This window comes from Rissa tridactyla, chromosome W (assembly GCF_028500815.1).
Source record: "Rissa tridactyla isolate bRisTri1 chromosome W, bRisTri1.patW.cur.20221130, whole genome shotgun sequence".
NCBI lineage: Eukaryota > Metazoa > Chordata > Aves > Charadriiformes > Laridae > Rissa > Rissa tridactyla.
Window position 1 is genome coordinate 5515296 of NC_071496.1, and position 15484 is coordinate 5530779.

A 15484-nucleotide genomic window follows, 5' to 3' on the forward strand; every position below is an offset into this window, starting at 1 on the left:
ACTAGATGCCTCACCTCCTCTCTGAAACAAAGGGAAACTGGAGTTACATTTAGGATATACAGGTATCTCCTTTCGGTTTCTCCCAATACTCTTCCCATTTCCGGTTTAATATATGTAATTTTTTTCTTCTTTGCTAACACTTCAAAACTTTCTCCCAAACATTCACATCCACGTGCCCTCACATTCCATCTTTTCTATATTATTCTGTTTCCAAAGAAGAAACAGGCAAATGAATCACAATTTAAATACTGTTGTTATGCTTCCAGTGAGGACAGCAAAAATGAATTTGAAGCAGTAGCCAAAGATTATCAAATTCCAAGGGCAAGAGGCAAACCCATTTGTTCCTCATGGCACACCACAGGTTTCAGCTGCAAGGCTGTTTGCGTGTAATCACTGAAGTACAGAAAGATCTCCCTTTAAAAGTAAATAATACTGAAGCGGTCGGGTTTGTTCCAACGATCATTTTAGAATATCTAACTATACATAACTGACTAATGTAGATATGTGAATTAAAAGCATTCTCTCCCATCTAGCTGAGAGGTCTATAAGCCATGACAAATTCTACAAATTCATTACTTGAACGACAACAGCACAATAAAGTCATACCACCAAGTAATGCATCACTGTCAGGCACAGATGCAAAAGGTCTACAACCTAACAGACCACCTTGATTATCAAAGTATCTAGTTGTGGACATGGATAACTTACAGAAAGCATTATAAGTGGGAAAAGCAGAGATGTCTCCTGCATGAAGAAACTTTCCAACTACAGACAAACAGGGTACAAGCACTACTTTGTTTTGAAAAAAACTGAAGATCATTGGTACAGCTACCTAAATAATACTTGAAGGCAGGACAATGAAATAAAGAGAAGACTGCCTTCCAGTGGAAGATTAAATAATTCCCAAGTAGAAAAGTACAAAATTACCTTTCACTGAAAATGTATTCACTGTCAATTCTAAAAGTGGCATTTTCCTAAGCTTATGCTGCAATTTATAATAGCATATCAAAAGATACTGGTAAGTACAGGTTTGTCAGTAACACAAGCAATCTGAATTTTCTCCCAATCTATGAACCTCTTTAAAGATTACCAAAAGTGCATCTATGTGTTTGAAATAGCATAAAGCCTTCTGTTTTTATCTGGAGGCTTTCATTACTTTTCAGCTATATTGGGTTTGCATGACTGTGATGGGTTGACCCTGGCTGGATGCCGGTTGCCCACTAACCTGCTCTATCACTCTCCCTCCGCAGCTGGACAGGGGGATAAACATATGACCAAAGGCTCATGGGTTAAGATAAGAAGAGGGAGATCACTCACCAATTACCATCATGGGCAAAACAGACTTCACTTTGGGAAATTAATTTATTACCAATCAAATCAGAGTAGGGTAAATTAAACCAAATCTTAAAACAGCTTCCCCCCCACCCCTCTCTTCTTCCCGGGCTCAACATCACTCACGATTTCTCTACCTCCTCCCCCCGAGCGGGGCAGGGGGACAGGGAATGGGGGTTACAGTCAGTTCATTACTCATTGTCTCTGATGCTCCTTGGAAACAGAATCATTTATGTTGGAAGAGACCTTCAAGATCATCAAGTCCAACTGTTAGCCTAGCACTGCCAAGTCCACCACTAAACCACGTCCCTAAGTGCCATGTCTACACGTCTTTTAAATACCTCCAGCGGTGGTGCATCAACCACTTCCCTGGGCAGCCTGTTCCAATGTTTGATAACACTTTCTGGGTGCTAAGTACAGGGGGACAATCACCTCCCTAGTCCTGCTGGCCACACTATTTCTGATACAAGCCAGGATGCTATTTGCCTTCTTGGCCACCCAGGCATGCAGTCAACCAACATCCCCAGGTCTTTTTCTGCCAGGCAGCTTTCCAGCCATTCTTCCCCAAGCCTGTAGCACTGCATGGGGTTGTTGTGACCCAAGTGCAGGACCCAGCACAATTACAATTTACAATTTTACAGTTGTCTTTGGCCCATCGATCCAGCCTGTCCAGATCCCTCTGTAGAGCCTTTCTACCCTCAAGCAGATCAACACTCCCACCCAACTTGGTGTCATCTGCAAACTTACTGAGGGTGCACTCATTCCCCTCATCCAGATCTTCCTTCCGGCCCTTCTTGTGGATGGGCATCACATTTGCTAATCTCCAGTCAACTGGGACCTCCCTGGTTAGCCAGGATTGCTGATAAATGATTGAAAGTGGCTTGGTGAGCACTTCCACCAGCTCCCTCAGTACCCTTGGGTGGATCCCATCTGCCCCCATAGACTTGGGTGTGTCTAAGTGGTGTAGCAGGTCGCTAATCATTTCCCCTTGGATTATGGGGGCTTCATTCTGCTCCCCATCCCTGTCGTCCAGCTCAGGGAGCTGGGTACCCAGAGAACAACTGGTCTTACTATTGAAGACATTAAGTACCTCAGCTTTTTCATCATCCTTTGTCACTGTTTATCCTCACATATAATAAAGGATGGAGATTCTCCTTAGCTCTCCTTTTGCTGCTAATGTATTTATAAAAACATTTCTTATTGTCTTTTACAGCAGTAGCCAGATTAAGCTCTAGTTGGGCTTTGTCCCTTCTAATTTTCTCCCTGCATAACCACACAGTCTCCTTGTGGTCCTCCTGAGTTTCCTGCCCCTTCTTCCAAAGGTCATAAACTCTATTTTCTTTCGTGATTTCCAGCCAAAGCTCTCTGTTCTGCCAGCCTGTCATCTTCTCTACATTCCTTCCTCCTCAAACTCTTCCCCTGCTCCAGTGTGGGGTCCTTCCCACAGGAGACAGCCCTCCACAAACTTCTCCAACGTGTATCCTTCCCATGGGCTGTAGTTCTTCATGAACTGCTGCAGTGTGGATCCTTTTCATCAGGTGCAGTCATTCAGGAACATACTGCTCTAGCATAGGTCCTCCACGTGGTTACAAGTCCTGACAGCAAACCTGCTCCAGCATGGGCTCCTCTCTCCATGAGGTCCTGGGTCCTGCCAGGAGCCTGCTCCAGTGCAGGCTCTCCATGGGGTCGCAACCTCCTTCAGGCACATCCACCTGCTCCAGCATAGGGTCTTCCATGGGCTGCGGGTGGATATCTGCTCCAGGGGGTCAGCCTGCTTCACCACGGGCTGCAGGGGAATCTACTTTGGCGCCTGGAGCGCCTCCTCCTTCACTGACCTTGGTGTCTGCAGAGTTGTTTCTCTCACATATTCTCACACCTCTCTTCCCACTGCTGCTGTGCAGCAGTTTTTCCCCCCTTCTTAAATATGTTATCACAGAGGCGCTATCACCAACACTGATTGGCTCAGCTTTGGCCAGTGGCAGGTCTGTCTTCGAGCCAGCTGGCATTGGCTCTATCAGACATGGAAGAAGCTTCTAGCAGCTTCTCACAGAAGCCACCCCTGTAGCCCCCCCACTACCAAAACCTTGCCATGCAAACCCAATACATCAGCTAATTATTTCAGTAATATTAACTATCAAACCCATGACAGATAACATCATGTATTGAAAAAATTCTGTTTTAGAAGGAAAAATCATGAAGTATAAATATGTTATTTGGACTATTTTAACAATCCTATCCTTATAAACATGAAATACAGCAAACTATCTCACAGAGTCCTTCACATTAATTGTAGCAGAAAGGCACACTTTAGTTGTATATACACCACAAAACAGCATTTGTATACACAATATGAAGGAGGAAACTCCCCTCCCCCATCAAGAAAAGCAAAATTATTTTAAGAAAGATGATAAATAGCCACAACATTTTCAGAAAGCTTTCTCCCCTATAAATGCAGCATTTGACCTGATTGAAAGTAGAGGATGTTTCAGTATTAATTTAAATACATACCCATAAGTACATGTTTATTTAAAGCTGAAAAGAAATGTGGTAACAGGTAGTTGTCAGGACAATCACACAAATTTAGACAGTTTATTTCCTCATTCAACTGTTATTTTTTTTCAGTAATCATATTGCTTCAATTAGTTCTGTCAGTCAATATTCTTTTCTGAGAGAATTTAGAAATTACTGTGATTACTGAAATCACCTAATTAACAGATAAAACCTGAGCATGTGAAAATATACATATGATTATGTAATTACAGTTTTACAATGCAGATTTAATTTAATTTTCATTTTATGTACACATGTATCCCATATGTGGCTGCCACTTTCATACTACACATGGTGGCAACATATGATAAATTGTATTTATTATGCACCACGGAACAACTCACTTGTACTCTGCCCTCTAAATCTATCTCTGTCAGGACTATTTTCTATACCTTAAATACTCTACAGCATCAAATCACCATCACTGAGTTTTTAAAAGAATTCTTTTCTTCACGGATTTGAAAAATCTGACACTCAGAATAGATAACAAGCAATCCAATAATTGCCTTACATTTGGATAACTTGCAATCCATAAGAGTAGGAACTGTTTTTCCCCCAGAACTGGTAAAAATGGAGCTTTTCATTGTATTTTTATCCACTGATAAGCTATTCAAGTGACTGTTAGTAGAAAATTTCAGAACTCCAGGAAAGTGGTCACTATAACTACAGATACTTGGTTTTACAAGTACAGGAAAGGAAAAATATGGAAGTGTTTAACATTAATTCCTATGCCACCATTCTCTCAGCACATCAGAGAAAAAAGAAATAACTTGAGCGTACCAGAGTGCATTCTGTTGAATGTTATACAATGCTTTTGAAACAAACTCATACAAACAATGCTTTTGCATGTGTAAAAATGGCAAACAGAAGCAGTGCCACTTAACTTACCAACCACATGTATGCGTATGCAGTATATATACACACATACAAAAACCCACACATCAAACCAGACCTAAAATATGTAGCAGAGTTAAAGATCTTCAGCCACATCTTTTCCCGACAGTGTCTTCTTCACATCACCGCAAGTCATTCCACAATTACTATTTACCTTTGCGCTGCCAGTTGCTCCGCCTCCACTGCTTTAACCATCCCCACAGAGCATTGGCCACCATCCATGAGTCAGTACAGACATAGAGTATTGGCCACTTTTCTCGTTCAGCAATGTCTAGGGCCAGCTGGATGGCTTTTACCTCTGCAAATTGACTCCATTCACCTTCTCCTACAGCAGCTACTGTGACTTGTCATGTAGGACTCCATACAGCAGCTTTCCACCTTTGATGTTTTCCTACAATACAACAAGATCCATCAGTGAACAGAGCATAATGTTTCTCATTATCTGAGTGTTCATTATACAGTGGGGCTTCCTCAGCCACCACCTCCTCTGGTGGCATTGTGAAGTCTTTGTCTTCGTGACAATTTGTGATCAGTTCTACGATTCCTAGACGATTTGGGTTTCCTATTCAAGCTTGCTGTGTGATTAAGCCAGGAGGAGCTGTGCTTCAGTACCAATTACCTCTGAAGCAGCTCTGACTCCTTCATATACTGCCAAGATTTCTTTCTCAGTTGGGGTATAGCTGGCCTCGGAGCCTTTATAGCCTTGACTCCAGAATCCTAGGGGTCAACCTCGAGTCTCCCCTGGTGCTTTCTGCCAGAGGCTCCAGGTAGGGCCATTGTCCCCGGCTGCAGTGTAGAGCACCTTTTTAATGTGCCATCCTGTCCAAGGGCTACTGCATGCACAGTCTCTTGTTTAATTTTCTCAAAGGCCTGTCGTTGCCTTTGAACAGAAAGTTGGTTCTGCTTCTTCCCAAACCAGGACAACCACCAAAACAGCCAAACAATTGCCAACATATACTTTTTTGCTGGTTTATTTTTGCCAAACAACAGCTACCAGCTGAGCTGCTTTACTGAGTGTTAAGCATTACTGTCCTAGAAGGCTCAATTGCAGTTTACATAACAAACTACTGTTTCTCTCTGCAAAACTGCATGGTCCTAGTTTATTCTTGTTCCAAATTTTGAAGGTTTTCCTTTGTATCATACATTTTAAGAAGACTTTAGATTATAGAATGAAAATGCTTAAGTAAGAGGATTTTTCTAACTCAGAAATGCTTCTTAAACATTTACTTTGCATACATTTCTATACCTCCCTTTTTCAGGTTTCAGTGCAACAAGCTTAATCTAATTAGGCATAGTATGAGCATGTTAAAAAAAGTTGCAAAGAAAAGTTGCACAAGGCTAGCTACAGAATTTAACAAAAGGAAAACTGAAAAAAAAAATCAATCAGACTGACATATGGCAAAAAAGCTATTTATTTCAAAACTGAAATCCCAAGGCTGCATCAAGTTCAAATGTACCTAGAGCCTTCAAGTTCAATGAGCTTGTCTTCTTAGCCAAACACTTGTAAATCTGTTCTCAGAGTGAAGCACAAACATCCTAGCAGATTCTTAACAAAATTTATTCAATGCATAGCAATGATGGACCATTCAAAATATAGTGTTCTTGTCTCATCACAAATGCAAAGGTTCACATAAAAGTAGCAAAGATTCCTGATATCCAATCCAAGCTTCAGTAGCACAATAACCCATCTTCCTCACTGCACATAAAAATAACTAAAAGCTTTCTATTCTACAGGGGTATTTGGTGCTGCAAATAGTGATTCAGACTGTGTCTCCAAAAAATACATTCAGTAGTATTCGTTATATCCTGCTCACCATCCAAAGAAATAGTGTCTCTTTCTCCAGGACCTTGCAATCTAAAGGCAAACATCAGGTTTAAAACAAAATAGAAACCACACAGACATACAGAAACCTCGCCTCAAACAAAAAGGTTTGTTGCATGTATGTTCTTGATTACAAAGGAGATGTATTTCATCTATGCAACCACAGAGACTTGCAAACCCAGAAGAGTATCAAGTCTTCTAGGAACGATACTTCAGAGCTGACTGTAAAGCTTTTCAGAACCTATGTCAGCATAGCTTCCTATCCATTATGAATGAAATGTGAATCAAATTCTGACAACATTCTTTGACCATCTCCCAGTGGCGGTTTTGATTATTTCTTCTGAAGGCACACCATAGATCTCAGTTTTAAAACACACAAAAACTGTATATTGAAGCATTTTGAAGTTACTTTTGTCACGTCCCACTCTCAGGAAAGAGGGGGGAGAAGTGACTTCAGATTCGTAAATTCCCAATGGCGCGGACTAAGGTGAGATAAATCTCAAGGTCCATATAGAAACATTTATTAGCTTCCCAAAATGGTTAGTGTAGGTCTTAACAAGTCCACGATAATTGGTTAGGTGTATAACAAATTATGGCAAATGGTGAGGTATGCATTGTGTTACTTAACAACAGGTATAAGAATTTATGGCAAGTGGTACTTAAGGTCATTACTTAACAACTCTAACCATTACTTAACAACTCTAAGAGAAAAGAGAAACTGAGGGATAGAGAAAGGAAAAGACAGAGAAAAAGACAGAGATACAGAGATCACCAGTCCTGGCTCCAGCGTCTTTTTCAGGGAATCTTCCCAGGCATAATCTTCTTCTTTCTTGGAAAAATCTTCCCAGGTATGGTCTTCTTTCTTGGGAAGAATCTTCCCAGGCACTATCTTCTTCTGTTTCTTCTTTGTTCCCTTTCCAGGGGCACTTATTTTCCCCTTTCATGTTTGCTGAATTAGCATGGTCCACCCCCCTTGCTGAAGACAGCCTCATCTCAGGTTTCTCCCTTCTCCCAGGTGACATGTAGCATGATTTGGGTGGAGAGATGAGTGCCATAGTCATACATGTTTAGCATGATCTCTATAATCTTCATTAGCATATGCAGGGGTGTGCGCTTTCATATGCATTTCACAGATAATGAAGCAAAGGTCACTCGTCGGACACAATGGCCTCAAGAACAGAGAACTAGCAAGCTCACCACATGAGTGGCAGAACTATCTTGTCTTCACAAGACAGTTCTCCCACACTTTCAGGCGCCAGAAGCGTTAGCCTTATCAGTTCTTTGAAAGCCAGGCCTGCATTATTTATTTCCTTGCGAGTGTTTGAGGCATTCCATTGAAGGCTTAGAGGGCCTTCTGCCCCTCATCAGGGAATTTATGGTCCGTCTCTTACAACTTTTAAGGATAGATTAGAGCATAAACTATCAAGGAATGATTGTAGAATTTCTCAAGTTGGAAGGGACCCATAAGAATTGATGCCAACTCCCTGCTCCTCGCAGGACTACCTAAAAATAAACCATATGACTAAGAGTCTCGTCCAGACACTCCTTGAACTCTGACAGGCTTAGTGCTTTGACCACTTCCCTGGGGAGCCTCTTCCAGTGACCAATCCATTCTGAACTTCCCCTGATGCAGCTTCATCCCATTTCATCATGTCCTATCACTGGTCACCAGAGAGAGGAGATCAGCACCTCCCCCTCAGCTGCCCCTCTTGAGGACATTATAGACTGCGATAAGGTCACCCCTCAGCCTTCTCTTCTCCAAGCTGAACAAAGGAAGTGACCTCAGCCTCTCTTCATAAGTCTTGCCCTTGAGACCTTTCACCATCTTGGTCACCCTCCTCTGGGCGCACTCTAATAGTTTGATGTCCTTCTTATATTGAGGTACCCAACACTGCACACAGTACTCGAGGTGGGGATGCACCAGTGCAGAGTGGGACAATCACCTCCCTCAACTGGCTAGCTATGCTGTGCTTTATGCATCCCAGGACATGGTTGGCCCTTTTGGCTGCCATGGCACACTGTTGACTCATTCAACTTGCTGTCCTGGTTCCGACAGGGATAGGGTTAATTTTTCCTGGTATTCCATCCCATGTGAGCCATGCCCACCCTGAGCTGCCGGGGGAGGGGGCAGGAAGTCACCGCTTGGAGCGGGCTGGGGCGTCCTGGGTCCGGTCGGTGAGCGGTGGGGAGTGGCGGTTCCGTAATCATGTTTGTATATTCCTCTGTCCATGTTATTGTTGTTGTTTGCTTGTTCCCTCTGCTGTTCTGTTAAACTGCCTTTGTCTCAACCCAAGAGTTTTGCCTTTTTCTTCTGACTCTTCCCATATTGGGAAGGCCCGAGCGAGCGGCACGTGGTTCTTTGTTGCCGTCTGAGGCTAAACCACAACAGTCCTTTTTGGCGCCCAACATGGGGCTCGAAGGGTTGAGATAACGACAGAATCCAACTAGAGCTTGAAAAAACAAATGTGTTGTATGCGTTTATTGTATTAGGCAAATAGTCGCTGGTCACCATGTTGCTTGGTTTGTTCTCATGGCTGTGTTATGTGAATTCCTATATGGCTTATGTACTCCTTCCGATGATTTTTGTTACTTCTGGGAGAGGGATGAGGATTATCATTTTGTTGTCCTGTGCAATATCGGCTTATGAGATGATAACATCACTTGTTAGACAGTTACTTTGGGGCTTTTATGTGGTGTTGCTGTCCTGTCCGTACCTTGGGCATTGTCTCTCAGAATTTATTAATAATTACACCCAGTCTGTGGGGGAAATGGGGGGGGACACTTTCCCCAGCTCTTTTGCCTCCTTTTTCTCCTTCGGGTCAGGTATGGCAGCTTTTGAGAATTTTGAATATCCTTGGGATACTCAAACCAGCCTGGTCCTATTGTTATGTCTGCTGAATGTGTTCCAGGTCCTGTTTAAGGTTAAACAGCTATTTAAGACTACCACCCGGAGATCTGCTCCGAGGCTGGATAGTCAGGGGTGGCATGGCATGTGGGAGAGCATGGGCAGGTACCTAGAGAGCTTCTCACCTCCAATGGTCTGGGACTTCACCCCTGAACAATTACAGGACCCTGATAAAGTGGTAGAATATTTGAAGGGAAAATGCTGTGGCTATTCTAGAGAGGCACAACTCCCCACGCTGTGCTGGGCCCTGGCCAGTATCTACCAGGCACTGCTCAGAATTATGCAGCACCCTCAGGGTGAGGAGATGGAGACCAGACCAGCAGCCACTGTGGCTGCTGCAACCCCTGCGACGGACACTGTGGCTGCTGCAACCCCTGCACCAGCCACTGCGGCTACTGCAACCCCTGCGGTAGCCACTGTGGTTACTCCAACCTCTGTGGCAGCCACTGCCGCTGAACCAGGGAACCAACCCGTGCCAGTATCAGTTGCCCCCATACAGAAGAAGAAGTACACAAAGAAATCAGTTCGCTCAGTAAGAGATGATGATGAACCAGGGCCATCACGAGAGCAGGAGGAAGAGGCAGAACCAGAGATAATTACTCGATCCCTATCCTTGAGTGAGCTGCGGGATATGCGAAAAGATTTTAGCCGACTTTCAGGCGAGCACATCGTCACCTGGCTGCTCCGGTGCTGGGATAATGGGGCCAGTAGCCTGGAATTAGAGGGTAGGGAGGCCAGGCAGCTGGGATCCCTGTCTAGGGAAGGCGGCATTGACAAGGCGATTGGGAAGAAGACCCAACCCCTCAGCCTCTGGAAACAACTCCTGTCAGGCGTGAGGGAGAGGCACCCCTTCAGTGAGGATGTTGTATGTCAGCCAAGCAAGTGGACTACCATGGAAAGAGGTATCCAGTACCTGAGAGAATTAGCCGTGCGGGAGATGATTTATTATGACTTGGACAATGCAGACTTACCCACAGACCCTGATGAGGTCCAATGCACAAGGCCCATGTGGCGGAAGTTTGTACGGAGCGCACCATCGTCATATGCCAACTCCCTGGCAGTAATGGAATGGAAAGGTGAAGAGGGACCAACGGTGGATGAGGTGGCTGGCCGGCTCCGGCGATATGAAGAAAGTCTCTCTTCCCCCCTTGTCTCAGCTGTGGAGAAACTGTCGCGGAAGGTCCAGCAACTTGAAGAGAATATCTCCTACTCCCCACCTGTACGGGCCAGCGTCTCAGCTATTAGGAGGAGGCATTTCCCCACTCGAGAGAGAGAGTACAGAGGGTACACACCACGAGGCACCCTGTGGTTCTACCTGCGTGGCCATGGGGAGGACATGAGGAAGTGGGATGGACAACCTACTTCGATCCTGCGGACACGGGTACAGGAGTTGCAAGGAAGGACAACCACAAAAGGGGATCCCTCCAGGAAAAGTGCCACCCCAGTTTCCAGCGGGCAGTTCCCCAGACAGAGCAGAAGGCCTGATCTTGCTTCTGATCCTCTTGAAGGGACTTCCAAGTCATTTATGCAAGAAGTGAGTAATGGATACTATGACCAGTATTAGAGGGGCCCTGCCTCCGGCCAGGTGGAGGAAAGGGACAACCGGGTTTATTGGACGGTGTGGATTCGATGGCCTGGCACATCAGACCCACAGGAGTATAAGGCTCTAGTGGACACGGGTGCACAGTGTACTGTAATACCATCAAGCTATAGAGGGGCAGAACCCATTTGTATTTCTGGGGTGACAGGGGGATCCCAAGAGTTGACTGTACTGGAGGCAGAAGTGAGCCTAACTGGGAATGAGTGGCAAAAGCATCCCATTGTGACTGGCCCAGAGGCTCCATGCATCCTTGGCATAGACACCTGGGCCAAAGAACATGGTATCGAGTGGGTATATCACATCCCCTATCACGCCCCAGCCTCTGGGAAGATAGAACGATACAATGGATTGTTAAAAACTACACTGAGAGCAATGGGTGGTGGGACTTTCAAACATTGGGATACACATTTAGCAAAAGCTACCTGGCTAGTTAACACCAGGGGATCTAACAATCGGGCTGGCCCTGCCCAATCAAAACTTCCACGTACTGTAGAAGGGGATAAAGTCCCCGTAGTGCACATGAAGAATATGCTAGGGAAGACAGTCTGGGTTAGTCCTGCCTCAGGCAAAGGCAAACCCATCCGTGGGATTGCTTTTGCCCAAGGACCTGGGTGCACTTGGTGGGTGATGCGGAAGGATGGGGAAGTCCGATGTGTACCTCATGGGGATCTGATTTTGGGCGAGAATAGCCAATGAATCAGATTGTGTGCTGTTAATTGCTAAGTAACACTGTCACTGTATGTCCTCATTACTATAATTGCTATCAGCTGTACTACGAGTAAGGCACAGGGGTGATGGGATAAGAACTGACCTCAGCAGCTGGCGCCCAGCATCTTCCTCAAGATCTACATCTTCAGCCCACGGACTGTGTGCATGAGCCACACCGGGTACACCAGTCACAAGCTCCGAAAAAACCAGCATGCAACAGACCAGCACCACTCAGCATCTCACCTGCCCTGAGAGACTGTCCTGACAGATCGAGCCCAAAGCCATGGATTAAATGAACTCAACGGACACTTTTGGAGGGATGGCCCATAAACTAAGGGCATTATATCTGCATGAATATATATGTATATATATATGACAGGGGAAAGTGGTGGCAATTCATTGGAACCTGTAAGATCTGGGCATGGCATAGATGGTATGGAATAAGGGGTGGATAATGTCCTGGTTCCGGCGGGGATAGGGTTAATTTTTCCTGGTATTCCATGCCATGTGAGCCATGCCCACCCTGAGCTGCCGGGGGAGGGGGCAGGAAGTTGCCGCTTGGAGCAGGCTGGGGCGTCCCGGGTCCGGTCGGTGAGCGGCGGTTCCGTAATCGTGTTTGTATATTCCTCTGTCCGTGTTATTGTTGTTGTTCCCTTGTTCCCTTTGCTGTTCTGTTAAACTGCCTTTGTCTCAACCCAAGAGTCTTGCCTTTTTTTTTCTTCTGATTCTTCCTGTATCGGGAAGGCCCGAGCGAGCGGCACGTGGTTCTTTGTTGCCGTCTGAGGCTAAACCACGACACTTGCCATCAGCCCAAATCCCCAGATCTCTTTCTGTGGGGCTGCTCTCCAGCCTTTCGTCCCCCAATTTGTATGTATAACCAGGATTGCCCCATCCCAGGTGCAGAATCCGGCACTTGCTCTTGTTAAATTTCATACAGTTGGTGATTGCCCAGCTCTCTAGTCTATCCAGATCTCTCTGTAAGGCCTCTCTACCATCGAGGGAGTCCACAGCTCCTCCTAGTTTAGTATCGTCGGCAAACTTACTTAATGTACATTCAACTCCTGCATCCAGATCGCTTACAAAAACATAAAAAGAGCACTGGCCCTAAAATTGAGTTCTGCAGAACCCCACTGGTGACTGGCCGCCAGCCTGATGTAACCCCATTTACTACAACTCTTTGAGCCCGACCCATCAGCCAATTGATCACCCAACGTATTATGGACTTGTCTAACTGTATGCTGGATATTTTGTCCAGAAGGATACTGTGAGAGACAGCATCAAAAGCTTTCCTAAAATCCAAAAAATACCACATCTACTGGCTTCCCTTGGTCAACTAGATGGGTGACCTTGTCATAAAAGGAAATTAAGTTAGTTAAGCAGGACTTTCCCTTTTTGGACCCATGCTGGCTATTACCAAAGGCTGCACTGTCTCTCAAGTGTTTTTCAATAACTCCCAGAATAGAATCATAGAATGAATCATAGAATGTGTTGGGTTGAAAGGGACCTTTAAAGGTTATCTAGTCCAACCCCCCTGCAGGAAGCAGGGACATCTTTAACTAGATCAGGTTGCTCAGAGCCTCATCAAGCCTCGCCTTGAATGTCTCCAGGGAGGGGGCCTCTACCACCTCTCTGGGCAACCTGTTCCAGCGTCTCACCACCCTTATTGTAAAGAACTTCTTCCTAATGTCTAATCTAAACCTACCCTGCTCTAGTTTATTTGCCCCTCGTCCTATCAATACATACCCTTGCAAACAGCCCCTCCCCAGCTTTCCTGTAGGCCCCCTTCAGGTACTGGAGGTCGCTATAAGGTCTCCCCAGAGCCTTCTCTTCTCCAGGCTGAACAACCCCAACTCTCTCAGCCTGTCTTCATAGGAGAGGTGCTCCAGCCCTCCACTGGACCCGCTCCAACAGGTCCATGTCCTTCTTGTGCTAAGGGCTCCAGAGCTGCATGAAGTACTCCAGGTGGGGTCTCACGAGAGCAGAGGGGGAGAATAACCTCCCTCGATCTGCTGGCCACAGTTCTTTTGATGCAGCCCAGGATGCAATTGTCTTTCTGGGCTGCAAGCGCACATTGTTGGCTCATGTCCAGCTTTTCATCCACAAGTAATCACTCCGCCCACAACATGTGGCCCTCCTCTGGACCCACTCCAACAGGTCCATGTCTTTTCTGTGCTGAGGGCTCCAGAGCTGGACGCAGTGGGGTCTCACCAGAGCAGAGTAGAGGGGCAGAATCAGCTCCCTCGACCTGCTGGCCACGCTTGTTCTGATGCAGCCCAGGATGCGGTTGTCTTTCTGGGCTGCAAGTGCACATTGTTGGCTCATGTCCAGCTTTTCATCCACAAGTACCCCCAAGTCCTTTTCCACAGGGCTGCTCTCTATCATGTCATCCCCAGCCTGCATTAATAATGAGGATTGTCCCAACCCAAGTGTAGGACCTTGCACTTGGCCTTGTTGAACCTCATAAGATTTGCTCAGGCCCACCTCTCTAGCTCGTCCAGGTCCCTCTGGATGACATCCCGTCCCTCTGGCCTGTCAACCGCACCACCCAGCTTGGTGTCATCGGCAAACTTGCTGAGGGTGCGCTTGATCCCACTGTCTATATCATTGATGAAGATGTTGAACAGCACCAGTCCCAGTACGGCTCCCTGAGGGACACCACTTGTCACCCCTCTCCATCTGGACACTGAGATGTTGACCACCACCCTCTGGATGCGACCATCCAGCCAGTTCCTTATCCACGGAAGAGCCCACCCATCAAATATGTATCTCTCCAACTTAGAGAGAAGGATGTTGAGGGGGACCACGTCAAAGGCCTTACAGAAGTCCAGAGAGATAATATCCGTTGCTCTTCCCTTGTCCACTGATGCAGTCACTCCATTGTAGAAAGCCGCTAGGTTGGTCAGGCAGGACTTGCCCCTGGTGAAGCCATGCTGGCTGTCTCTAATCACCTCCCTGTCCTCCATGTGCTTTAGCATAGCTTCTAAGAAGATCTGTTCCATGATCTTCCCAGGCACAGAGGTGAGGCTGACAGGTCGGTAGGTCCCAGGGTCCTCCTTTCTACCCTTTTTAAAAATGGGTGCAATGTGTCCCTTTTTCCAGTCACCAGGGACTTCCCCGACTGTCATGACTTTTCAGATATCATGGAGAGTGGCTTGGCAAGAACATCAGCCAGTTCCCTCAGGACTCTGGGGTGCATCTCATCAGGTCCCATGGACTTCTGTATATTCAGGTTCCTCAGGTGGTCACGAACCTTGTCTGCACTTACAGTGGGAGGGACTTTGTCCCCCAGGTCCCCTTCTTGCAATCTTTCAACTCAGGAGGTATGAGGAGAGAGGCTGGCAGTAAAGACCGAGGCAAAAAAGTTGTTGAGAACCTCAGCCTTCTCCTCATCTGTTGTTACCAGTTTGCCATTCTTGGTCATCAGGGAGGGTACGCTTTCTTTAACCTTCCTTTTCTGGTTGACATGCCTGTAGAAGCCCTTCTTCTTATTCTTAGCATCCCTCATCAAGTTCAGCTCCAGCCACGCCTTGGCCTTCCTGACCCCATCCCTACACAACCGGGCAGCATCCCTATACCCTTCTCAGGATACCTGATCCTGCTTGAACTGCCTGTGCAGTTCCTTCTTGCCTTTTAGTTTGACCAGCAGGTCTTGACTCAGCCATGCTGGTCTCTT